At 40.8% G+C, this 25,671-nt stretch overlaps 1 protein-coding gene across 3 annotated transcripts in view; it reads right to left on the bottom strand.

The window, feature by feature from the left end:
- Positions 1-25,434, bottom strand: part of RGS17 (regulator of G protein signaling 17) — a 78,205-nt gene extending 52,771 nt beyond the window's left edge. Inside the window, exon 1 of one of the 3 annotated variants that reach the window (XM_061471589.1) lies at positions 25,258-25,434. The gene's annotated coding sequence lies outside the window, so the exon portion shown is untranslated. The remainder of the gene's footprint in view (positions 1-25,257) is intronic. The other 2 variants (XM_061471587.1, XM_061471588.1) reach the window with 2 other exon arrangements.
- Between the last annotated feature and the right edge of the window lie 237 nt (positions 25,435-25,671).

Genomic DNA, 25,671 nt, shown 5'->3' on the forward strand with positions numbered 1-25,671 from the left:
CCTACTCACATCATTTATTAACTGTTTATATTGAAACTATTATTTGTATTCATGAATTCCTGCTTTAATGACAAAAGGCCAAATTCTGATCTCCCTGTTTAGTAGTAAATGTGACTACTCCACTGACTCTATTGGAGGTGTTCTTTCGTTGCAGAGAGATGTCAGTGATCCTGGATTTTCTTGCACAAATCAGGAAAGCAAGCCACTCTGGCACTTCTAAAGACTCCTCCTCTGTGTTTAAAAGCTTTTTATTCAGCAGGTCAAGATCACAGTCTCCATTTCAGTCAGCTTTTTGGTAAGCTGAGGTAAATCAGGCAGGAGCTGGGTCAAGAGATTTATAGCCACTACATGCTCTGTGTTTTTCCTTCCCCTTTCGCTCCCTACTCATGTACACACAAGGTGAAGTAAAGGAGACTTTTAATCAATGTATGGGTGTTACAAGGGGTACCTGTAACAGTGACATTCAAGTCCTGTTTCTGTCCTCAAGTCCTATGGGAAAGGAGGGTAGTAACACCCAGTGCACTCATTTACCCAGTGCACTCATTTACCTGTTGAGGTTGATACAGTCATCTGTTGTCTTCTTGATATGTCTAGGGCTTTAACGTCAGCAAGGCCTATGCAAATGAGACTGGTTTTATTGTTACAGTTGAAAGAACTTCTGCCACCACTAAAAACCTGAGTCTCTTTTTGGTTTATCATTCCCTAAAATTCCCACTGAAGACTGTCTGCATTAGTGAATTAGGTATATAAGGGGTCTTTGTCATTTTTTTCAGTTCTGCTTCAGAATTATACATGGTGCATTCCCTCTCACAGAAAGTCTGTTTTCTTCTGAATGAAGAATTATTCACCAGAGCTTCAAACATCATTTATTTAAACTCTCTTGAAACCTATTGATTAGGATGTTCAAAGTGAGTGATTTGTAGAAGTGAATAAATCCCCCCCAGGGAACAAAGGTGTCTGCTGAAGATGAGACTTGGAGAGCATCCCAATGCATTCTCAAGTGCACAAGGAAAAGATTAATTGTATCTACCCTCAAAATGTCTGTGGCTAGATGGCTAGGAAGCTGGAATTGCACAGGGAGACTGTGATCCCTATTATCCTGTTGTACTCTAGCAGAAAAAGAAAAAAGTTATATAGTTACATATAAGTATTTATATATATATATATATATAGATGGTGAATGAAGTTGCTAAGCCATTGTCCATCATATTTGAAAAATCATGGCAGTCAGGTGAAGAGCCCAACAACTGGAAAAAGGGAAATATAACCCCCATTTTCAAGAAAGGGAAAATGGATGACCCGGGGAATTACAGACCAGTCAGTCTCACCTCTATGCCTGGCAAAATCTTGGAGCAGATTCTCCTGGAAGGCATGCTAAGGCACATGAAAAACAACAACGTGCTTGGTGACAGCCAGCATGGCTTCACTAAGGGGAAATCCTGCCTGACCAATTTGGTGGCCTTCTGTGATGGGGCTACAGAACTGATGGACAGGGGTAGAGCAGTTGATGTCATCTACCTGGACTTGTGCAAAGTGCTCAACACTGTCCAGCACAACGTCCTTGATCAGGGGACTGGAGCACCTTCCATATGAAGATAGGCTGAGAAAGTTGGGGCTGTTCAGCCTGGAGAAGAGAAGGCTGCGTGGAGACCTCATAGCAACCTTCCAGTATCTGAAGGGGGCCTATAGGGATGCTGGAGAGGGACTCTTTATGGACTGTAGTGACAGGACAAGGGGTAATGGGTTAAAACTTAAACAGGGGAAGTTTAGATTGGATATAAGGAAGAAATTCTTTACTGTAATGGTGTTGAGGCACTGGAATGGGTTGCCCAGGGAAATTGTGAATGCTCCATCCCTGACGGTATTCAAGGCCAGGTTGGACAGAGCTTTGGGTGACATGGTTTAGTGTGAGGTGTCCCTGCCCATGGCAGGGGGGTTGGAACTTGATGATCTTAAAATCTTTTCCAACCCTAACTATTCTATGATTTTATGAAAAAAAAAAAAAAAGGAACATTTGATTTGGAGGAATAAAAAGGTTTAGTAATCTCTCCAGCATCTCATTTCCTCTTCCTAGGAGTGCATAAATTCCCACTCATCCTACATGTGCCTGACTCTTTTGACACTGCTCTCATCATTGCATTTTTTCCACCTCCATGGGTACAGCTTCTGCTGCAAGTACCACTGCTGTCTCAGTGAACCTTATCACCTCCTCTGCTAGTGAGGTAGATGTAGTAGCAGCAGGAACAAAGGTGGTGGGAGGTGCAGCAGCAGCAAAGAACACCCCCATATTGTTTTTCTTGAAAATTTAGCCTACAAATGTGGAGATGCTTTGTAAGCAGAGATAATTTGTAATTGGCAAAGCAATTATTATGTTAAGGTATTTCAACAGGAACATGAAGCTCTGCAACTGTGTGCACATACATAGTTTTCTGAAGCCCTGCAATAAGCAGAACATAAGCTGTTTAGTGGGCATCACCATCACAAAGGCTATTCCATGGAGTAATGGGAAATTTAGATTTTAATATTTTTTCCATCAAAATGAAATACTGATGACATCCATTTCCTGTGAAATGTCAGCTTTTTAACCACTGGCACTGTACATGTTGGTATACTACAGCTATGTTCAGCAAAGGACATATTAGTAACTGCAGATGCTTTCCACAGCAAGGGCATTAAGCAGTCCCAATTTGGATTCCCTAGTTCCCTTTGCTGTCACAGTAAACAAAATCAGTAACGCTTTCTGCTCACTACTAGATCTTTCTAGGAAACAAGCTGCTTTATATAACATCACCTTACTTTTATGCCCTCATTCCCAGCTTGCATTTCTTCCTTGGGCCCTGCAAATGTCATGTCTCTTTTGCACAGTGTCCAACTGCTAGCCAATTCCCACATCAGTCTAGAATAGGCCTGGTCAGTAAGTTTTCAATTAAACATTAATTAGAAAAGTCTAAGTCTGAGAAAACTGAAACTGACTGCTTAAGCAATTGTCCTCAATAGGTGTCCTCTTAAAAGAAAATCATCTTTTAAAGGAAGTTTGGGAGTTGCCAAAGCATCTCACTGAAGTGGTTTTGGTTTGGTTTGTTTTGGTTTTGTACTATGGAGGCTGGTTTTTCATTTAAAGAAACTTTGGTTTGAAATTAATCAATTTATATTGGGAATCAAAATAAATTCTAAAACCCCAGTGTTTTAAGTAATCCAACCAAATTTCCATATTTTCTATTCAGGAAGGGTTATTATGCTTGAGAAACTTTTTTTTCACTGTTCAGGGCAGGAACATTATTGATAATCTTATTGATGCTCATGGGACAGGACAAATATTTCTGTCTCTGCCTCTAGATTGGAACTGTTCAGACTCTGTGTCAACTCATTCCTATAGACCCCAGCAAGTTAAAAGTAGAATACAATGTTTTTATGATAATATAAGTGTCCCACTTGCCTATAAACCACTAATTTCCTAGATTTAAAAGTTGTATTCTCCTCTGGAATCCAATTTATCTTGTTTTCAAGCAGTTGTGCTCAAAAACCCTGAGTGCTTCCACATGAATAGGGAAAACTGCTGTGGTATGACTAAAAATGGGAAAACAATTCAGAGGAGAAATCAGAGTTCAAGTTATAGAATTTGTAAATAGCTTGTTGGGAAAAACCAAACCAATATTTAGAGAATACACTGAGAGTTCTTCTTGCACCCAAACCATATTTGCTTGCTTTTGATGATCTGAACAAAGACCTTAAATCTGGCTCCAATTAACTAACTGCTACTGATTCAGTAGGGTGTACCTGGTTATTTTACATCAGAGTACCTGGTTATTTTACATCAGAAAACAGTGTTCCTTCATAGCAAGTTATGTATTTAACTTAAAGCAAATACTAAAAAAAGCTTTTTATGTTGCCAAAGCTTTTCCACTTAATAAAACAATCATGCTTGAATGGCAATAGTATGTACAAAGGCATTGGGTTGTATTCTTTTCTCTAGAGCAAATACATGGTAGCTAGAAGCAAGTTAGTTATTCTAAGTATCTGTCCTGGGTTCAGCAGTATCTCACAACAATAATTAGAAAAAAAGAATATTTAGAATTTTTAATAATTTAATCTCCTCTGTAACAAACATCTAGGCTACCTCTCCTTATTATGTCACTCCTTTTTGAGTACCTCAGCAGACAAGTAGATGATACAACTGAAGGAATGGGATCCTCTGACCATAACAGAGAAGAAAAGCTAGAGCTTCGCTCAGTCAAGTAGTATCAAACAGTCAAGGAGTATTCAGAGAATTATAATATTATAATATCAGATATAATAATAATTATAGCATCTGAGGTTTAAGGAAAACCTGTGAAAAATAAATCTTATTTTTAAGAATAGTAAGTTGTCATATAATTACTCCTGTCCATGCTTACAGCAACTGAGTGACCAAACCCAAGTTTACTGACCATTATGATATCGTATTTAGTTGTGAATGCATGTCAGCACATGGACTGTCTGGAAAGTTTCCTGTCTGGACAACTGGATGGGTCAGGGATGCAAAACTAAGTGATACACAGCAATTGCTGCCTGAAAAGTCTTCAAAGATTAAGAAATTTCCCTGGTATTTCTTTCACAAGACAGTTAATCTATTATTTGTATAGCTGCTTCCTAGTGTCATTGAATCATAAATACATCTAGGAATTATTAGGATTGGTTTAGGAGTCAGATTTTTGCTTAGTTGCTTGATAGTCAAGAAGCTTGATATTGAGTATGAGATGTCAAACTGCTACAGAACAAGCAGAGACAAAGTGGCTGTTTCTATCAAAAGACAAGCAATAGTTCATATACACCGTGTTTTCTAAATGAGCCAGGATTAGTCCTGGCCAAATGCAGAAGACAGCTTACTCCCCACTCCTTGCTCAAGAGGATGACATATGCCATGATGCAGGAGTTTGCAGGTGTTCACCTTGATTTCCTTTACAAAAGCAGCTCTGCCAGCTGTCTCAGCTTTTTCTGTTTCCTTTCTCTGTACTCCATCCTCCCTTACACAGTTTCAATGCTATTCAGGGAGTGCTTATCCTTCAGTCACAGAGATATCTACTGTAGGGTCCTAGTGGCAGTTCAGAGTGACTTGGCAAAAAGGAAGATAGCTTATGCCCCATAGAGTCAGGAAACTGCAGTTTGAGTCAGTGAGATTCGGAAACTATGCAGTATAAACAGACTGACCTCAGATTTCAGGAATAAGCTCGGTCTGGTTTCCTGCTGTAACTATGCCTTTCTAGTACCTTAGCTTTGAAAATCTATTAGTTCAAGTGAGTTTATGAAGGCTAAGCTGCAGTCAAGAAAATAATGCTTTGGTCTTCAGAACCAAGTCAGGTTTTGTCACCAAAACAGCATGAAAGAGATTCTGAGTTTTTCATCCCATACTGTACAATGTACATTGTTGCTCAATCATTTTCTTCCGTGACAGCTAACACTGACCACCCTGTGAGCACGCCCTCAATTTATGTGGGTTACTCTGGTATGCTTGCTTTGGAAAGGTAGCAGGACAATGTTTAAAAAAATCCCCAAAACAAAAAAAAAAAAAACAAGCCCAAATTCAGCAACAAAGCTCGTATGCCATATCTTCTTGAAAAGCTGTATTTCTCTAACCCTGGAGTAAATAATCCGTAGTCTCCCTATGGTAGTGTAACTACTATTACACTAATCTAGATGAAAACTAAACATTGTCCTCCTTCAGATACAGAGGCTATTTTTATCAAATGATGGCAATAAATTACTTTTTTTTTATGTGATACTCAAAACATAAACCAAAGGAAATGAGGAACTGCAAAAGATGGAGAAGCTGAAGTAATATAAACAGTTAATCATTCTTTAGACATGGTGAATTTTCCTGGCAGGAATGCTCTCACTTTAGAAGATAACTTAATAGACAGGACAGGAAAAACCAGTTTGCTTCTAATGGCATTGCTATGGTGTAATGGGACTGAGATAGCTATATTCAAGACAGATGCTATTATTTGTTCTAGTTTTACCATAAGTGACACTACAATATTTCCAAAATCAAGCCTGAAAGCCCATTAAAAACATCGTGCTGGCCTGACTCACAGCAAAATGTAGGAATTGTTTTTTTTGAGTCCCGCTGAATGGAGAAGCTTTCAGAACACTCAGCCTGATGATCCTCGCTTTTACAGCAAAGTACAAGGCAAACTTAGTGGTCTACTGATATGCTTTTATCACCCTTTCTCTTTTAATGGTATGACCTTTTCCATCTAAGTTATTGCAGCAATGGAGAGACATGTTGCTTCCCCATTTATTCATTTATTCCTGTTTCTGTGCATTTGTGTCACTTTCATGGGAGGCTTAAAGAAGTCGGTTTCCTCACAAAGATACTTGCATGCTTCTTAACTGGAGATCAGTTCTGTGCTCCAGCTGCAACCCTGATAATTACAGCTTCATTTAGCATAAAACCCTCTCTTACTGCCCTTTGGTTTTAAAAGTGTTCCCTTTCAGTAAGCTGTTGTATCCTCCTAAAAGACCACACTTACTCTTTCTTCAATTTGTCTTTTAGTGCTCATCTTCACTGCTCTCTCATATCCTAAAATCGGTCAGCATACAAGCAAGACATTCCTTTCAGGAAAAAACAACAGTGCAGAGTTAATATTTACATTAACTAATTAGAAAAGCTGGTGATGGAGATAAGGACACTTTCTCAGTGTGTTAAACTGTACAAAGAAGGCAGCAGGCAATCCTGCTATGACTCACATCTGGTAGTGTGTCTGCAGATGGGCCAGAGGCGTTTTAAGACCAAGTTTTACACTGAAGAACATAAGCCTCAGACTTGCTACAACAGCCTTTCACCATGACTTTAATAAATAGTTAATAAAGGAAGTTCCATTGCCCAGGCCAGGCACCAGTTGGTCAGAGACAGTCAACAAACGGGAGAGGAAAGATGATTTAGTAGCAGAGGGCTATCCCAAAATTTAAGAAGCCTGACTAAATTGTTGGTTATTGTCTCAGTAAGTTACTTCTTTCAACATCAGTTGGAGACTACATGTTGTGAAATGATGTATTTCAGTTATTCATGTACAAAATAATTTTTCATGTCATGAAACGTACCTCTGATTTTAAAATCTTTCCAGTTTTGAACTGACTCCAGACCTCTCACTTGTGTACAGGTTGCAGCAGATACAAAGCTAGGGGATGCAGAGATGCAGGTGCTTTTCTGCTTATTGTGAACTTAAAACTTACTTTTGAAATTCAGATGGAAGAACAAGTGATTGACTATTAGAAGAGCGTAAGCGAGTCTTTTCCGTTTTTTGACTATCAAGTAAAAAAAATCTAGCTTGGACTTGAGACATAGATTTTTAAGATTCTGAGGCTCATGGACATGATAATGACAGATACATGAGAAATGCTGATAAACAGAAAAAAGCTTTTAACTTGCAAAAAATTTACTGTTTGCATTTCTCTAAGCTACTGCGTGGGGCCACAACAGTGAACCTGTCTGCATTAAAGGAGCCCTGTCTGGAATTACCAAAGGTGGTGTACATTATTTGTTTCAGTCTTACGACCACTTTCAAACGACTACTTTCATCTCCCATATGTTACTTCTGTCATGTTAATAATTTCACAGACAGCCTCTTGTCTCTTCCATGGGCCTCTGGAGCAGGGACTGACAGATAAATCATAATTGTTAAGTGGAGTTTCCTAAATCCATCAACATTCTGTTGTCATTAGCATGGGTCCTGACCCTAGGAAGTAATTTTCTTACAGTCTTGTTTGATGTCCCCATGGCATTTAAAACATTAAAAACAAATGGTCTCTTTTCAGAAAGCAACAATTCCAAAATTGCCTGACACAACTCCCAGAAGTGCTCAGACCAAATGCTGTATTAGAAGAAATGCCTGGAAAAGGTCTGCCTTCAGTGCACTCTCCATCCAGGTTCGGTGAATACCTTCACCCAGCTGAAGTTTCAAGAGAATTGATTATATTTCTACTTATTAAAAAAAAAACCAAACAACAAAACAGGGAAACTAGGAACTAAGAAACTAAGGAGTAGAGGAGAAATTAATTTGCTAGTTATAGGTTTTGGATAACCACATAGCTGCAGAACTCCTATGCAAGGATAAATACCTTTTAGGTTGTCTGGTCAGGTTGAACGTTCACTTAATAACTGCAGATCTTTGAAGAGAACTTGTCAGGCTATTTGTTGCATGTAGCATTTACTATGAGTTTTGTCTTTGTTCCAGGCAGGCACCCAGACTTCATTGTTTTTAATGTTCTCCCTAATTACATTTTCCATTCCTTGCAACAACAGTTCATAAGTTGCGCCTCCTTTTTTATCTTTATTAGGTTACTTGTTGTAATGTTAATCCTATTGTATATGATCATATTTCTGTAATATAACAAAAATATTAAAAACGAGCACAAACTCAGAACTTAAAAATGGAGCCCACTAAAACTAGAACACCAGAAAAAAAAACCTGCAGAATTCACACGGGCACTGTTACCAAGATGAGGAAATTAGAAAGCCAGCCTGTTGCTCCTGCTTCCAGTGCACTGTGGGGAGCCCTGGGTTTCCCAAAGCTGGCCCTGCTCAGTTGGCTTGCAGGTACCAGACCGGACAGCTCTGGCTGCGAAGAGTCAATACGCCATTTGCTTTTAGAGCTTTTTGGTTTGTTTGGTTTTGTTGTTGTTGGGTTTTCCTGTTTGTGTTTGGGTTTTCTCCTCTTAGAAGGGAACAGCCTTGTAAAAAGTACCTGGGCATGGGTAATACCTCGACAGGGTGAGACATCTCAGAATGAATTCCCAAAGGCAGCACCCCAAGAATGCTGCTTTGGTCAACCTAAGTCCAAGCTATTGGTCCTTCAACTCCTGCTTTCTGGAGATGGTACCCAGGTGGTAACCCAAATCAAATAGGTGTTGTGGCAGAAAACTAATTTAGTAGAAACAAATGATTAGCTGTTCGATTAATTGTCTCGATTCACTGTGGTCACTTATATTTTGGCAGGGAGAGACTAGCAGCAGTTCTGGCTTAGACTGGCTTAAGCTGTTGCATGAACAAGAGTGGAGGACTGGTGACTAAGGCAGTGCTTTACGTTGCCTCTTCCTGGGACTGAGAAACCCAAGTCTGAACTACAGAAGGACTAACATTTGCAGCCATGGCCCTGTTCTAGATTTAGGACCCCGAGTCATCCCTTTTAAAAACACATTAAAGACTAGGGTATGCTTTGAAAAAGGAAACAATGGAAGTGCTTTCTTGCTTTTATTCAATACTGCAGAATTAAGTAATGTGGCTCCCACACTCTTTAGTGCTTAGAACAGGGCAGAAATCAAGGTGTTCCTGCTCCTAGGTGAACACTGTAATGGTGAGTACTTTGCTGCCTCTTTGGCTAATTACTTTTTAATTGTTTGATGGGGTTTTGAGTATGTTTTTTTTCTTTTTTGCAAAGCAGCATAGCATCAACAAGAATTGTTCAAAGGGAGACCATTTCTTGTGATGGGGAAAGGAAGGTCTGAATTCCCTCAGATTCACTTGGCATAGAACCCATGTGTCTTACATTCTAAAATAAAATAAAGCAGGAGCTTTATTTTATGAAAGAAAAATAGAGAAAATTTCAACAGTTTTGGCGAAGGCAGGAGGGATGAAAGCACCACAAAACTTACTTCTGACCAAACTCCTTCTCTGGCTGTGTTTTGGAATAACTTTCTTTGTGCTTTGTGATGAGCTCAGCTCTTTTAGGAAATGAGAAGCACACTCTCAGCATGTCTCTTGGACTGAGGTCCGTTGGGATCTCAGGCAGAAAACATGTCCTGATGAAAGCGGGTTGTGACTTAGCTGGAAGCAGTTCCAAGCATGAGTAATAGGCACTCAAGGCACTTGACTGGGGACATTTGGGTACCGAAGGGTATGAGGAGAATGGAACATTGTGGGTTCTTAGATACAGAGGACTTTTTCCTTAGTACCTAAGTCCTGTAATTGAAAGCATGCTGTGGATGAGCTTCCAGTAGATTTGCCACATAAAACAAATCTAGGAATGACACAAGCTTTCATTGCTATCAAAAGCTGATCTTTCTATTCAAGGTCATCTGCTCTTATTTAGGCAGAGGTATCTTATTTATTTTGAGTGTGGGGTAGGATCAGAAGGAATGATGGGAGAGGGAACAGAAGTGTTACATAGTTCTTTAGCTGTGATCTGTTATCCCCAGATCAAGAAAATTTAGTTGAATGGCACACAGTTTTGTGTGTCTTAGGAGGAAATTCTAGTTGCAGATAACAAAGGAAATCTGAACCTGGGTTTTGTAGGGCTTTTTTGGTCATTCACGTGTTGTCCATATGTTATTATTTATTTCACACAAAGGTATTATTTTAACACTTTTTTTTTTTTTTTTTTAGAAGGACTTGCATAATATCTTTCATAATTATCAGGCTGAACAAACGTCTTCTAAAGACTGAATTCCTCAGATGCTACAAACATCTAATAATCAAAGGCTATCAGAAATCACTTTATTTTAAAAGATGACTAATAATAAATTTCTTCCATTCCCCTCAGTCCTTTGCATAAAATTCTTCAGCATCTCCTGCTTCTTTTTCTAGCTCTTTAATGCTGGATTTCTTTCTCCCACGACATGTTTTCCTACTGCCTTAAGTCTACACTGGAACCCAGATAGTCAGTTTACTGTTGGTTAGATCTTGCTCTTTTCAGCCTCCTACCCACTGATGAATGGCTTTCTTCTCCCTGATGTTGCACTGGCAATTTAAATTAATTGCATAGACAGAAAATGTCTTTATCTCCTCTCCAAATTTTTCTCTCTGTTGTACCATAATTTTTCAAATCACTTTGTTCCTACCTTTTTAAACTTCAGTCACCATCAACTCCTCTCTCCATTTATAAACTCATCCGTTGCAAAATACTGTTGTTCATTTTTCTGATCTCTAAAATACTTCTCTCCTTCCATTTCCACAGTAAAAAGCCTCTCAGCCTCCTGACCTTTACTTTTCAGTGTCCTACGTTCCTTTTCCATACTTCCAAGATTGTATCACTGTAGCCATTTAGTTCACCTTTTCTTCCCTAATTTCCTTTTTTCTTTTTTCACTAACTTGCGTCCAGATTTATGTTCTTGTTTCAGTACCCTTCACTGTTATCTACCACTGCAATCTTTATGTCTATTTTGCCTGTTTCTTACCCTTTCACACATTAAAGGTCCCTTTAACATCTCTCTGTTCTCTCAGACTGTGCTGGTTATTTCTTCTGCTCTTGAAATTTTTATCTTTTCCTGGAAGATCTGGATAACCAGTTCTGAGTTGTACACTCTCTAAAACTTTCTATCAACCAAATAATTCTGTTTTCCTGCTCCCTAAGTTTAGCAGTTCTTGCCTCAGGATGTAAGCAAGGAAACAGCTGGAGAGCCAGGGGCAAAAGGCTCACAATGTATATAAATGTGGCATAAAAAGTTGTTTAGATCTTATGAAAGGTCTGTATGGAAGGCAATGAAACATTTAGCATCTCAATAGGAGATTCATTTTACTTAGTGAATAGGATAAACTGTTCTCTGTGGAGCTGACTCAAGCACTTCCTCCTGCAGAAAAAATTGTTGTAGTTTTGTGGAAAGAACTAGTCAGAATTAAACTGAACTGCCTTCATGTTTAGTCACAAAGTAAGAGTTTGCAGATTTTTCTGCTAGGGTGGAGGCCTGCGTTGATGTTCAACATTCCATTATGTGGACATATAGGAAGTTTTGCCTTGCAACTACTGATTTGAGCTCACGTTTCCTCACTTGGACAGACCTGTGGACAAGTACTATGACACTTTTGTGGAGAATAGTTTTTGTTCCATCCTTCAGGATGCAGTAGCACAAGCACTTTAAGAAAGTGTATGTCTGCTCTTACTCTCAGAAATCATCCCCAGCCACTGACCCTGACATACTACTGCAGATCTATTGCTAACCTTCCCATTCTCATTAATATTCTGGAAAAAATATATAGATGCTTTTAAAATACAACCTAAATGTCTTAAAACCTCTTGAATTTTCTTTCTGTGGCTTCACCTTAACTTATACACTTATTGCTATAATTGCGCTATGACTGATGACTTCTGGAGAAAGACTGACAAAGGTTAGATATTCTTGCCAACAATATTCTGTCTAAATCCACACCTGAAATTTTTATTCTGGGGAGCTGTAGATTAGATTAGAGTCCTAGCAAGAATAAACATGTGCCAGGGAAACTTTCTGTCTGCTTTTAAGAAACTTTGCTTACAGGGGAACAAATGCCACAGGCCTGTGCCAACTGTAAGCATGGCAAGTTCCCATGGTCCATCTACATCACTGTCTTGTGAACAAGATGACAAGATTTCTTGTGGCTGTGTGTGGCATCACAATAGCAGCAGAGCCAGCGAGGCTGAGGCACTCAGGCTTGGGTGGGATGTGGAATGCCTGATGGAGTAACCATTGGATACTCAAAGCGTAAGTGCTTATCACTTGGGCACTCAGACCAACAGTGTTGTTCCCACGTTCGTTGAGGGTGTCTGAGCTCCAGACCAGCCTTTAACAAACTGTGTATGCATACCTACAGCCTCGGACTCACTGCTTTGTCTGATCAGGGAACTGTTTTCTGACACACGCACATAATACTAGTGATGTATTGCCTGCTGTTGTGTCACCTATGCAACATCTTAGGAAGGAGATGAGGAAGGAAATGTTTTCAATGTGCTAATAGCACTGACCTTCATAGTCCCATTATGCATCACTCAGAAGCAGTGACAAGGCATTCAAAATCCGAAACAGTCTGGAAGCCAAATTTAGAAAGTTTCTGAATGGCTTTATGTTTGTTTGAATAATACATTTTTTTTTAAATATAAAAAATAAACTGAAGGAATGACATAACTGCATTTGGAAGGGGGACATTACTGCCTTCTGATCACATCAGACACCTGGACTTTTTTTCAGCCACCATAATTTTGGGCGCAACCAAATTTTGGTTCCTGGTGAGGTCCCTGTCCTGAGACAGGCCTGAGTATTTTTCTTGGAGCATAGTAGGACAAAGGATACAGCATGCTTATTGTCAGCTCAAACCTCTTCCTGAGTGTAAAGACAACTTTTTTCAATGTGAAACTCACATAAAGCAGCATGATCACTTCCACTCAAGTCTGCACATGAGTCTAGTTCACATACCTAGTTCATAACAGGACGGAACACTAAGAAACCAGCCAATTCATCCTAGTGGCCCAGATTCTTCATTTCCTTGACAAATGTTTAATTTTCTCTTGTGATTTGACTTTTCTTTTGAAGATGACTCATGCGGCAACGAATCAAAGTGATGACATTTTTGGTTGTCCTCTGCAATCTTACGTAGGTGGACCACAGTTTTATTGCTAGAATCCTGCTCTTCTAAACTAATATCTAAGTGTCTATATTAATATTTTGTTTATTTATCTAGTCCTACCAGATGCCAAGATTGAGAAGCACTTTTAAGTTAACTTGCTGAAGAATTGCCTGGAAAAGCTATTTTGTCTGAGAAGACAAATTATACCAACACTGAAGCTTTCTTGTATCCAAATCAACACAGAAATGTACTTTGGTCACGGTGGGGGAAACAAAAAAGATACTTTTAGGCTCCCCCAAAGTTTATGTAGGTGAACCTTTTCTCACACACATGGTCTCATGTCTTTTGCTGCCACTATTCCCAGCAAGGATCTCACTGAGTCACAGCACTGAAACTCAAGCAGCACAGTCTTAAGATTTCTTCAGGTGTCAGCTGCACCTTGAATCCTCCTTACCAAGGTATCATCTTTATTTAAATGTGAGAGGATCCTCATGGAGCAGTCACACAGCCTACTGCATTCCTACTCCAGGGAGCTCTGCAGATGGACTTACTAAGTGAAAGGGCTGGAGGAGGGGTTCTGTGTTTGGAAAAGAGTACTGCTGCCACGGCATTTGAGTCTCCTTTTTTTACCAGATACAAAGATTTTGCATTCTGAGGGTTTCCTCCATCTTCTAATGTCTGTTTGATCTAAAGAGCATTACCGGAAAAAGTATTTAAAGGGGAGGGAGATTAATGAACAAAGGGAAGGGAGAGAGACCAATTTAATATGGATGATTGCACGAGAACAAATGGGGAATAAGCTGTCTTTGAATAAATGTGGATGGAAATGAGAAAAAGGTTTTCAACAGGAGCTCTGGAACAGCCTTTGAGTAAGAACAGATGTGAAAAAGAACTTCCTGCACTTAATATTAACTTGATCCAGAAAAAGAAGGAAAGGTAGGAACTGCTTCCTGGAAACAGCCGGAGACTGGGATGCAATTAGCCAGGGTGTTCCCTCCAGCCTACGCTCCTATTTTCCAATGTTCTTACAACTACTACTAAGACACCTGCTGGAATTGGCCATACTAATGAAAAGCAGTCTAATCCAGAACTCTGCTGAGCACACGCTGCCAGCCTGGTTTGATAGCAGTTGATTTGCTTGGCACTCTGCTGGATACACTCTGTACCTTAGAGGATAGGACTGTAGCACAATTTAAAACTGTCTCTCACCTACATAACTTGGGGTTTAACATAGAGAAAAAAACAAAGAAAAAGGAAATCTGCAGGAGTAGTACCCAAGTTGGTTTTAAAACAGAAAATACTGTCTTTAGGTGATTGCAGCTAGCAACTGAGAGCACAGGGGACACTCAGGGTGCCTCTGGGATTCAGACCCCTTGTTGCATGTGATCTCATGGTCCAGCATGGTCTACTTAACAGAGCCTAAATCACATGTCTGAAATACGACTGCTGGCTAGGATTGCATGTAGTATAGTTTTTGCCACAGAAGTTCATTCAAGTTAATGGAAAAATGCCTTACACATTAATAGCAATTCAATTATTTGGAGTCTTAAAACCCCTGTGATCATTAAACCAAATGAATCCCATCTACAGCCGGGTCTGCAATAAATTACAGTTTCAGACAAACGTAGCCTTCTTACATAAAAGTTCTCTTAGACCATAGTTACGTGAATTCAAAGAGAACTTTCCCTCCATCTTTGAAGTGACATGTAGTACCTTCTTTTAATTAAGAAATACACTACATTGCAGTTACTCAGGACATCAGCCCCAGGGCACTGACCTCAGGGCAAATTTACTGGAAGAACTGATTGGTGGTAATTTATGCCACAGCCCATGCATGTGTCCTTTCACTGTGGTAAGCAGAAGGCAATTAATTTGAAGTATCTTAGGCTAAATTACTAAGAAATACATATAAGCATATATAAAGTGTATGCTGATATAGATTGATTAAAAACTCTCTCCTGGAACAAGCTCTGATAAAGCCCAAAGATGTGGTGCTGTTAAAATTCAGAGTAATCTGCAGTTAGAAAAGGTATGCTACATTCATTACGAGAATTAAGCATGAGTTGGCCTATTAGTCCAATCTCTGTTATTACCTGTAAAAATATTTTCTCATGTGTATTATAACTGTGATCTTACAGGATCTTTTATCATAAAAACTAGCAACTGAGCCAAAAGAAGTGCACACAGAATTTTTTTATACTTAATTTGGTAAAGCTAGGACAGATGTTATTTGACCGACTTTACTTTATTGGAGTTACCTCATTTTATGAGGATGACAGATCTACAGGTAAGGTTTAATGTATCACAAAAAAATCCCAGACTGTTTTAAAGAATTGATAAGATGAATGTCAGGATATATACAGAAGGTATTGTGCTACCTGCTATACGCTTCCATTTTCTTGTCCTGATTGTTAAAATGTAGGGCTACATTGCTCAACCATCCAAAGTCTGCATGTTTTTTGAAGTCTTTTGCTTACCAAGGATTTTTTTTTCCTAACACTGTCATAACTAATACTTTTCATATTGATATTCTTATTACATATTCAAGGGAACAGTGTAATTACATTGGTTGGGTTTTGCTCTGGTCATCTTCAGAATGTCTAGGAATGACCAGAAAGACCGACTGGTGACCCAGCTGCCAGTTTCTGGTTTTGTCCCAGAGAATTTCAGATCTGGAGATTTTCTGAATCTTAAGCTCTCTCTCATGTTTTATATATGAGCATTACTTTGGTAAAAGGGAAGCTGTCAAGCGGAGAGCAAGACAAAATTCTTAATGTTAAATTTTGACCCTTGAAAACAACTAGAATTTTGATCTGTATCTTGAGTTTGTAGGAAAGATGGCATGACTGACAATTACCTTAACTTACCAGGTCTAAACCCCAAAAATCTGGAAAGCCAGTAACAGTCTTTTCATAATGTGCTCTGTATTTGTTCTCAGTGCTTACCAAATTGTCTAGATTCTCAAGATAATAATGTGAAGGATAGTCCCCTCCTCTTTCACTCTTTTGAACTTTCTGGATCCTCTATTTTCCTAAAAATCCCTGAAATGTCACCTGCTTTGACACACTGTATGAAACCACATCACAGATTTGTCACAGCATTATATGCCTGAACAAGAAAAATGCTCAGCAGAAGCAAAGTCACACAAGGTATTTAATTTTTCTATTATATCGTGCACATACAAATATGAGCCTCTCCCCTTTCCTAAACTTTACACTTCCATGCTGAATATCCTTGAACAATTCTCTCTCCTGCTATGTGTACTAGAAATCAATATTGTACATAAATCATACCCACCTCATCCCACAGATTTGATACAATATTAACAGTAATAAACACATGAAGGACTTGAATGAAGTCACTATAATTAAAGACAATGAGTTAAGCTAAATACAAGTTTTAAAACTACATCTATTTGAGATCGGCATGAGATGGTTATATTAATATTTTACAGAAGATTAGCAATTTGATGACTAAAGTTGATGGATATATTGTCAATATAAATATGTTGACTTCTGCTAGTGCACAACATTATGATTATGGATTAAAAATTATAAACATTAAATGTATTACAACCTGGTAAATCTTGGTCTGAAATTAAAAATTTGGAATAGTTATGAAGCAGATCTGTTTCTAACTGGATCCTATACACACATGTTCTGTACAACTTGACAACCTTCCCCTCTACTGTGAATGAAATGGAACCATCAAAAATTATACTACTACTTTTTGTAGTAGGCGAATATCAAGGGAACAATATAAGCTAACAACAACAAATCAGTGATTTAAGGTGACCTGGATCCATTGGTAAGTAAATCACAGTGAATATGGATTTACTTTGTTTGAATCTAATATCGTACACCTAAGGAGAAAGGAGGAAGGCCAAAGTCAGAGGCTGGAGGCTAGATCCTGAAGAGAAGTGATGTGTTTGTACTGGAAGGCTAAACAATTCCAGGGCTTGTTCTCTGGCTCTCAGGCCAAATGGCCAATTTAGTTACATTTACTTAATTAGACTGACCTGCTCTGGATAACAGGTCAGCCTCATACAAGCATTTTATGGTCCCTGGACTGCAGTAACTTTCCAGTCAGGTCTGAAACCATTCTAAATCTCTAGTGCATAGACGATCAAGTTCTGATGCAAAACCTCAGGCTTTTACTATTTTACAGAGACATAACCTGGGACTCGAACAAGAACTGAGAGTCATGGCAAAGTAAACAAAGTGCTCAGTGCAATCCTACATCCAACAGAGCTGTGCTACCTTGGCTACGTTATAAGGAAATCTTAAGACAGCCATGTGAAAAACATGCTATTTCTGTATTTTTCACTGACTGCTATTGAAACAACAGCTGTGATGTCCTTAGATAAAGAGGGCTATTGATCAACTGAAGTAGGTTTAATAAGAGCTAAGACAATGGCTGAAGGAGTATAGAACACATCTCACAGTAAATGCCCTCAGGAGCCAGTTAGTTTAAAAATAGAAAAAAATCAGGAGTGGATTTATCAGTTTCTGAGTAGTCTATGCTGCAAAATCATAGACTCATAGAATAGTTAGGGTTGGAAAGGACCTTAAGATCATGTAGTTCCAACCCCTCTGCCATGGGCAGGAACACCTCACACTAAACCATATCACCCAAGGCTCTGTCCAACCTGGACTTGAACACCGCCGGGGATGGAGCATTCACAACTTCCTTGGGCAACCCATTCCAGTGCCTCATCACCCTCACAGTAAAGAACTTCCTCCTTATAGCCAATCTAAACTTCCCCTGTTTAAGTTTTAACCTGTTACCCCTTGTCCTATCACTACAGTCCCTAATGAAGTATCCTTATAGGTATCCCAGTATCCTTATAGGCCCCCTTCAGATACTGGATGCAAGATGACATACAGATAGTAGAAGTAAAATAAGGTAATTTTCTTGTGCAGGGTTCACTGATGCTTTAACAAGATTTTTCAAGTGTCCAACCTCTGTCAGGTATCTCTATCCTACATTGCAATTTGCAGTGCAGGCTTTGAGACAGATACTTGATATGGGACGGTTCTTCTGCAGAGAGAGAGCAGGACAAATCCAATATAGTCAGTTTTCTGTACAGCAAATCATTGTATACTGAATCACTGACCAATGCCCAGCTATCAGCTCAAAGCTGACACTTTCATAACTTTATAATTTAAGAAGTTACTTCACTGCATAGAGGTATTCCCTCTATTCTTTTCAATATTCTCGCTACATGAGTACTTCATTTTTTTGTGGTAGCTCTGTGACTTGATTTTGCATAATAAATAAACAGATATAGAATTTTAAAACATCCTTGACTATTCTGGTCAGCACAATACTTACCTTACAGCTGAGACTCTATTATTATCATGTGGAGCTTTTTTACATTGTGAGGGTCAGTGTTTATGAAAATACTTGGACACACATAATGCAGGTAACAGTGAAAAAATGCTAGGAAGTAGACTCCAGTTACCAGGTTATCAAGATGCATCAGTTAGATTATCAGACCATTATATGACAACTGCATTACAACAAAGTTATTTAGAGTTAAGCATCCAAATAAATTGTGGATATATTTTCAAACCATTCTATATGAATGATAAAAAATAGACATTTCACTCCTTTCTTCCCCAAACCATCTTGAAAGCTATTAAATATCCAATCAATATTTTAGGACTTTGCAATTTCTGAAGATAAGACTTAGAAATAAAGGTATCTTTGGGACACTGAGTAATTAGGACCACACTTCCCACCTACATTCATGAAAACAGGGCTACCTGTGAAGCCTTTGTACAGAAAGTTATTACTCGCTGTTCTTGACTTTTGTGTGATGCAAACCATTGAGAAAGCACCACCTACACTGCTGTCTGCTACAATGTGAATATCAGAGAGCGCATGGTGCCTGCAGTGCTATCATAATAAGGTAGATTGGATAAGGAGTTCCTTACTTCAGAAGGTTGCTCTCGTTACTTAAATAACAAACAATAACAATGGTAATGAAAATTTACCATATATTTTTTCACTCTAACATAGGTGAGGCACTGGCACAGGCTACGCAGAGAAGCTGTAGCTGCCTCATCCCTGGAAGTGTTCAAGGCCAGGTTGGATGGAGGTTTGACCAACCTGGTCTAGCGGAAGGTGTCCCAGCCCATGCTGGGGTGGGAGTAGAACTAGATGAGCTTTAAGGTCCCTTCCAGCCCAAACTATTCTGTGATTCTATGCCTTCTCTCTAATGTAGTCTTTGGGGAGATCAGTGTGCATATGGTCATACTAAGCTGGCCAGTGGTACTGTGAGAAATATCAGAAATTCCTGCATCTTCTTGCCACAGACACATTGCTTCTTGGGGTCCCTAGTGATTTGAGCTCTCTCATTTGAAAGCTGTCTGAACCACACTAAGCATAAAAGTCCTGTGCTAAGGATACCATGGCAGCCTTCATCCATGATCCCTGTGGTTTAATTGCCTTATCTCACAGGATTATTTTACTGCAATTGACATGAATTGCTGACAAATGAAGACATTGTCACAGCATACCACAACACAGCAAAACACAACACAGCAAAACATAACACAGCACAGCAGCAGCCCAAACCTTACTCAGCCTTCCTAAAGCAGCATAAAACCAAGTCTTGCTTGGACTTGCACTTTTTACTAAAATTAAAGAGCAAGGTGACATAATCAATTGACTTTTACACCAGGGAGCTGTGACAGAGTGGCAGTCTCCCTTTGAAGGCAGCATTACTCTGGTATACTCTCTGCTGGTTTGTATGTATAGAGTTAGGGCTATATAGAGTGGTCCAGCTTGTGATCTATCTCATACTTCAGCAAGCACAGAGCTGGCATCACTAGACAAAGCAACCAAGCTGCCTTAAATGAGACTGCTTTGGTAGCAGAAGCTGCATAACTATGCTAATGCATCACTCACTAATTCACTCCCTTTCTTACTGAAGAAACTAGGCTATACATATACATATTATTCTTCCATGGAGAAAGATTATGCAGTACAGATGTAGTGTTTAAGATGTCTGAGTGTCTTTAGGTAATACGTAATGCGTGGCTCCAGGATTTCAGATTTTATTAACCTTTTATTTCTATTCTACTTCCCTACCTGTATTCTCCACATACATTGTGTCCAGAAATTTACTGATTTCTAAGAAATTGCTGTCATTTGCTGACAAAGTAAATAATGTATGATTTTTTTTGTATGAAATATGTCATTCATATTTTATAAACACGGAACTTAAAGACAAAGCTATCACTCAAACTTTACATGAAGATATGATAGAATCAATCTTAAATCAATTCCATTCTTTTTTTCTTTTTTTTCTTTTAAGTCCAAATTCATTAACATATCAGAACAGCAAAAACTATTCAAAGCACACCCATCATTTAAATTGAGTTTACATCTATTTTGCACCACTGGAGCTGTGCAAGGCACATAAAGCATGCTGGGGAATCAAGACCCTCAGCTGGTTTGTAGAACCCATGTTAAGCCAAGGCCCAGGTTACATGGTGGCTGGACAGGAGCAGTGCAGACCCTGAGTTCATCTGTTTGTGTGCTATGAATATTCCCGGAGGTTGCTGCCACAGTCCCCACTGCATGGCTGCTTCCTTTGTGCACGTTAGAGACAGCAGAAGTGCCAAGGGAAACCTTCTGAGAACAGATATCCAACTTTGCATTGAGACAAAGTCTTTTGCAGAAAAGACCTCTCTGAATTGGTTAATTCCCTCCTTGACTGAGGACTGGAGTGAGACATGCATGAAGCTGCCTGTCTCAGTCCAACTGCAGCCAAGAACTGCAGGGGTGCCAAGCTGAGCTCCTTTGGAGGGTGCAGTAACCCCCCAGGAGTCAGCAACAAAGCTACTCACACAAGCCTACTTATAGCCTGTATAGTATCATAGAATCACAGAATCATAGAACCATAGCCATTAAGCTATAACAATGAATAGGTAAACTTAATTACAACTTAATCTATTCATTTGGTTTTATACCCTATGCACAAGCTTTTACTTAACAGTATGGGAAGTTTGATTACATTATTACTAAGAGTACTGAGAACAAAGAATAGGTCAACAGAAATGCTAAATTTCTTGAAGGATTTAGTTTCTAACTAATTTTAACTCAAGCCAATTATTATGTTAATTTTATGTTCTTAGAAAACTCATTCTGTATTTACAGAATAAGCACTGCAAGTATGGTGAGGATGTATTTTTCATTTCAAAAGCTGAAGCTGAGACCTTGGTACATGTGCAAAAGAAATCCCTACCTGACATCATGGAGACATGATCAGGAGGGAGATAAAGGAACTGTGATGAACAGCTCTGTGACAACTAATACTGTTTCACGTAGGACACTTCTAGTGTATTCATAAGAATCTCCATATGTTTCAGACTTAAGAGGCATGCTTCTTACTCATACAAGTAAGAAAATGCCATTTGAAAGATACTAGGATTGTAAAATTTATTCAAGCTAATGTATTTTCTGTGTAGGAAAGTTTATATACTATATATATATATCATTTGCCACATATATATATACACATGCATATATACACATACATGCCACTCGTAAGCAGAAAATCATTCTCACGTTTAGTCTGAGACTGGTTTAAGTCTGAGACTGGCTGACATCCCTCCTATCCTGTCTTCATAATTATACCACTCAGTCTCTTCTTTCAGTCTTTTGGGAGATGAGGATTACTGCATCTGAGGTTCCCAGTATCTTATTTTTTGTGATGGATTTAACAACTCAAATGGGCTTCCACCATTCTTCACTTGTCTACGCTCTGTTGTGGATTGTGTTGCTCCAAGTTGTGCATGTTGTTGATTTCAGACTGTGAGAACTTCTGGGTCTTTGGGTCCAGGCTGTGTTTTTGTAGTCCTCTGGTCTCTCAGTCTTCTATTACTCTTGTGAGGATTTCAAAGTGGGGGAGGAGGGTGGTGGTGGTGAGATCAAGGAAGCTTACTTGCAATGTTGGTCTGATCAATACTAGTGCTTCTCAAGCATGATTCTAACTCAGTAGTACTCTTGGGGAGAAGAACTTGTGTCACAGCTCCTTCCAAATCAGTTCAATTTTATGGGGCATTTAAACTTATGAAACTATGCATGTTGCTCAGTATGCACATCCTTATGATGACTGTTACACAGAACAATTAGAAGTTATGCTAATTCAAATGTACAGAGTTAATAGATACATGCCTTTTGACATATCACTTGTATTTTGTATTTAGTATGCTTCTTAAAAATGATGAACTGCATTTTAAGAATAAAACATTTCATCTTTTCAGAGTAGATAGAAAACTGAATTAGGACAGGAAATTTGTCACCAAGCTGTCAGTTAGATTTCGATTCAAATCAATAGTGCAGGGAGTTAATTTTCAACAGCTCATTCTTGAAATGAGTTCACGAGTTCAGGGCAATTCTTTGTGCACAAGTGTCCATGTTGCATAACAAGAAAAAGAATGACTATTCTTATTTGTATATTTCAACATAAAGACTGAGGGCTGAATATGGCTTTACACCCCACAGCAGACCTCTCAACTCACTGACAGATAAAACAAAGGTACCTGAAGTGCCAGCACTGTACCAGCTCTGGTGAGAGAGGACACCCCTAGCACCTTGCACAGACACAGGATGTGCTCCATGTCACATCAGAAAGCTAAGGAGAACTAAATGAAATTATCAAGCAGCAGGTTCATAGCAAACAAACGGAAGTATTTTTTCACACAAGTCATAATCAGATTGTGGTGCTCATTGCCACAGAATGTGGCTGAGACCAAAGTATAAACAGATTAAAAAAAGGGAGTAGAGAAATTCAAGGGCTTATTAAATATGATGGGCTGGGATCAACCCCCAGTTTCAGAAATCCCTGTACTATGGTTTGCTGGAACTTGAAAGGATATACCAGGAAGACTGCTGTATACCAATAGCATTTCTTACGTTTTCCTCCCTTAAGCATCTCCTACTGACTGTAGTCAAAGCCAGGATAGATGTTCAACTCACTATAGCAATATTTTTGATCATATGCTTTTAATTAAATTATGTTCTTATTTCAGCTATTTAAAAAGATCTAAGGCCCTGCCTGATGGAGAAATGCATGTAACTGTCTAACACTCTCGTATTTTAGGGAGGGAAGGGCTTGTGTGTGCCACAGCCTTTGCGTCTTAGGCCATAAACTTACTGGGGTGGGGCACATGTATCTTTTATTAGGACTTTGCTTCTTCTGAAGGTGAACTCAAATAAAAATATGTATTTGATAACAGTGATTACAGTGTAACACTGTTTCTCCATAAAGATAATTTGTTTGCCTAAATGTCCTATGCCACACGAAAATTCTCTAGTGATTTACGTAAGGATGATGACACTAGCATCCATCGATGCAAAAAGGAATTAACTTACTTTATAGAACTCCCCACGTTTGCAATGCATGAATATTACATTTGTAGGAAACTATTTATCACCTGTTATCTGTAACAGTATTGCCAGATGATGTATAACTTACATTTACCTAGCAGTGTATTTGAGATTTCATCCATTTTGCAGAAGCATCTGGCTGCAAACCTATGACACACACTGGTGAAAATCCAGATACAGAAATGAAGAAACCAAAGACCAAAAATTCTGAATTTTACCCCCACTAGTTTTAAGCCTGATGGTGCGGGTAGGGTTTCCTTCTAAATCGTCAAGTAGCTATGAACTGTGTATTACAGGGTTGACAGCAGAGCAAGCTAGGCAGCCTCAGCTTTCTTAACTGCGGGCGGTTTCATACCAAGGAGAGGTGAAGAATCGCAGGAGAAGCGCAGCACACCGAGGGTTTCGGAGCCGGGCAGCACTACCGCATCCCCGCACCCCCGGGACGCGGCGGCACCGGGTGTTTCCCTGGGCGCCGGGAAGCCCTGCGCTCTTCGGGGCCACGCCGGCACTGCGCTGTCCCGCCCTCCTCGGCACCGGGGCCGAGCCGGGAGCATCCCCGGCCCCGCCGGCCGCGCCCGGCCACCTGCTCCTCTCGCCGCCCCTCCCGCATCCCGCCGACATTTCCAGGGGAGGGGCGGGAGGAAGCAGAGGGATGGCCGTGCCGCAGGGTACGGCGGGCGGGGGAGACTGGGTGCCGCCCGGGTACCGCCGAGGGCGGTGCGGCCGGTGCCCGCGGTACCAGCGGGAAGGGTAACGGGGAATAGCCCCTGCAGCCTCCCCTCGCCGGCACGGTGGGGGCATCCGAGAAGGGGGCACTGGGCATGGAGGGACAGGAAAGCAACTCTTAATCTTAGAGCAATGACTCCGTTTGGTCACCCTCACCTTTCGCGGGCTCTTCGGATTAAAATAATAACAAAAATAATGATAATAATTACAACCCCTACACACACACACTGCCAAACAGACCCACGTTAGAGGGAGAAGAAGGTCAAGAGGAAAGGCAGGAGGACCACCGCTGCCTCACCTAGAAGCTGGCGGCAGTCACACCGCCAGCCCGTGCCCCCGGCTTCCCCGGGGGCGGCCACGTCCCTCCCCACCCTCCAGGGGCAGAGCAGCTTCTCCCGGCGGAGTCGTGGCACCCCAGACACACATCAGGGGAGGATGGAGAGGGGGGAAGACGGCGGAGGAGGGCGCGGGCAGAGTGCGGCGGCACCTCTGCCCACCCCTTTGTGCACCGCGGGCAGGGACACGCACATACAGAGACACACGCACTCCACCTTGCAGCCTCGGCGCCGCAGCCGCCGTTGTTACACACGCATGCACACGCTGACACGCGCCGGTCCCCCCGGTAAATGCATTTTCTGTTGCGCTCCACCGCCCTCCATCTATCCTCCTCGCCTCCCTCCCTCCCACCTCTTCCTTCTCCCCCCCTTTGGTTGGTGGGGTTTCCCCCGTCCCCCACGTCCCCGTCCCGTCTCCCCCACCCTCGCCGTGCATCAGTGTAACGCAGACATGTTGTTGCCGTTTAACACGGTTCAAGCTCAAATGCAAACGGAGCGCCTTACCCACCCCCGCCGGGCTGCGTGCGGCTGGCGCGGAGCGGTCCCGGGAAGGGCTGGTGCGGCTCGTCCCTAGCGGAGCGGCAACGCTGCCATCCGCCCAACTTCAGCACCCGGCCGGCACGGAGAGGGAGACGGCGGCGGGCGGGCAGCAGGCAGGGAGGGAGGGAGGGAGGGAGGGAGAGAAGGGAGGGAGGGAGGGAGGGAAGGAGGGCGGTAGAGAGGGAGGGTGCGAGGAGCGGCGCGGAGGCAGGAGCCTCCGCACATGCGCTCTGCCACCGGCGGTGGAACCCGGCGGCCCCGGGAGTTTCAGCGGTCTTCGCGGTCGGATGAGTCACGGTCCGACCCGGCCCGGCAGCAGTGCTCGCCAGCCCCGGGAGTGCTCGGCGGGCTCCGCCGCAGGTCCCGCTGGGGACGCTC

The sequence above is a fragment of the Pezoporus flaviventris genome, unplaced genomic scaffold (assembly GCF_033815535.1).
Source record: "Pezoporus flaviventris isolate CSIRO_AGI_PZ_B2104156 unplaced genomic scaffold, CSIRO_AGI_Pfla_v1 ptg000066l, whole genome shotgun sequence".
Classification (NCBI taxonomy): Eukaryota; Metazoa; Chordata; class Aves; order Psittaciformes; family Psittacidae; genus Pezoporus; species Pezoporus flaviventris.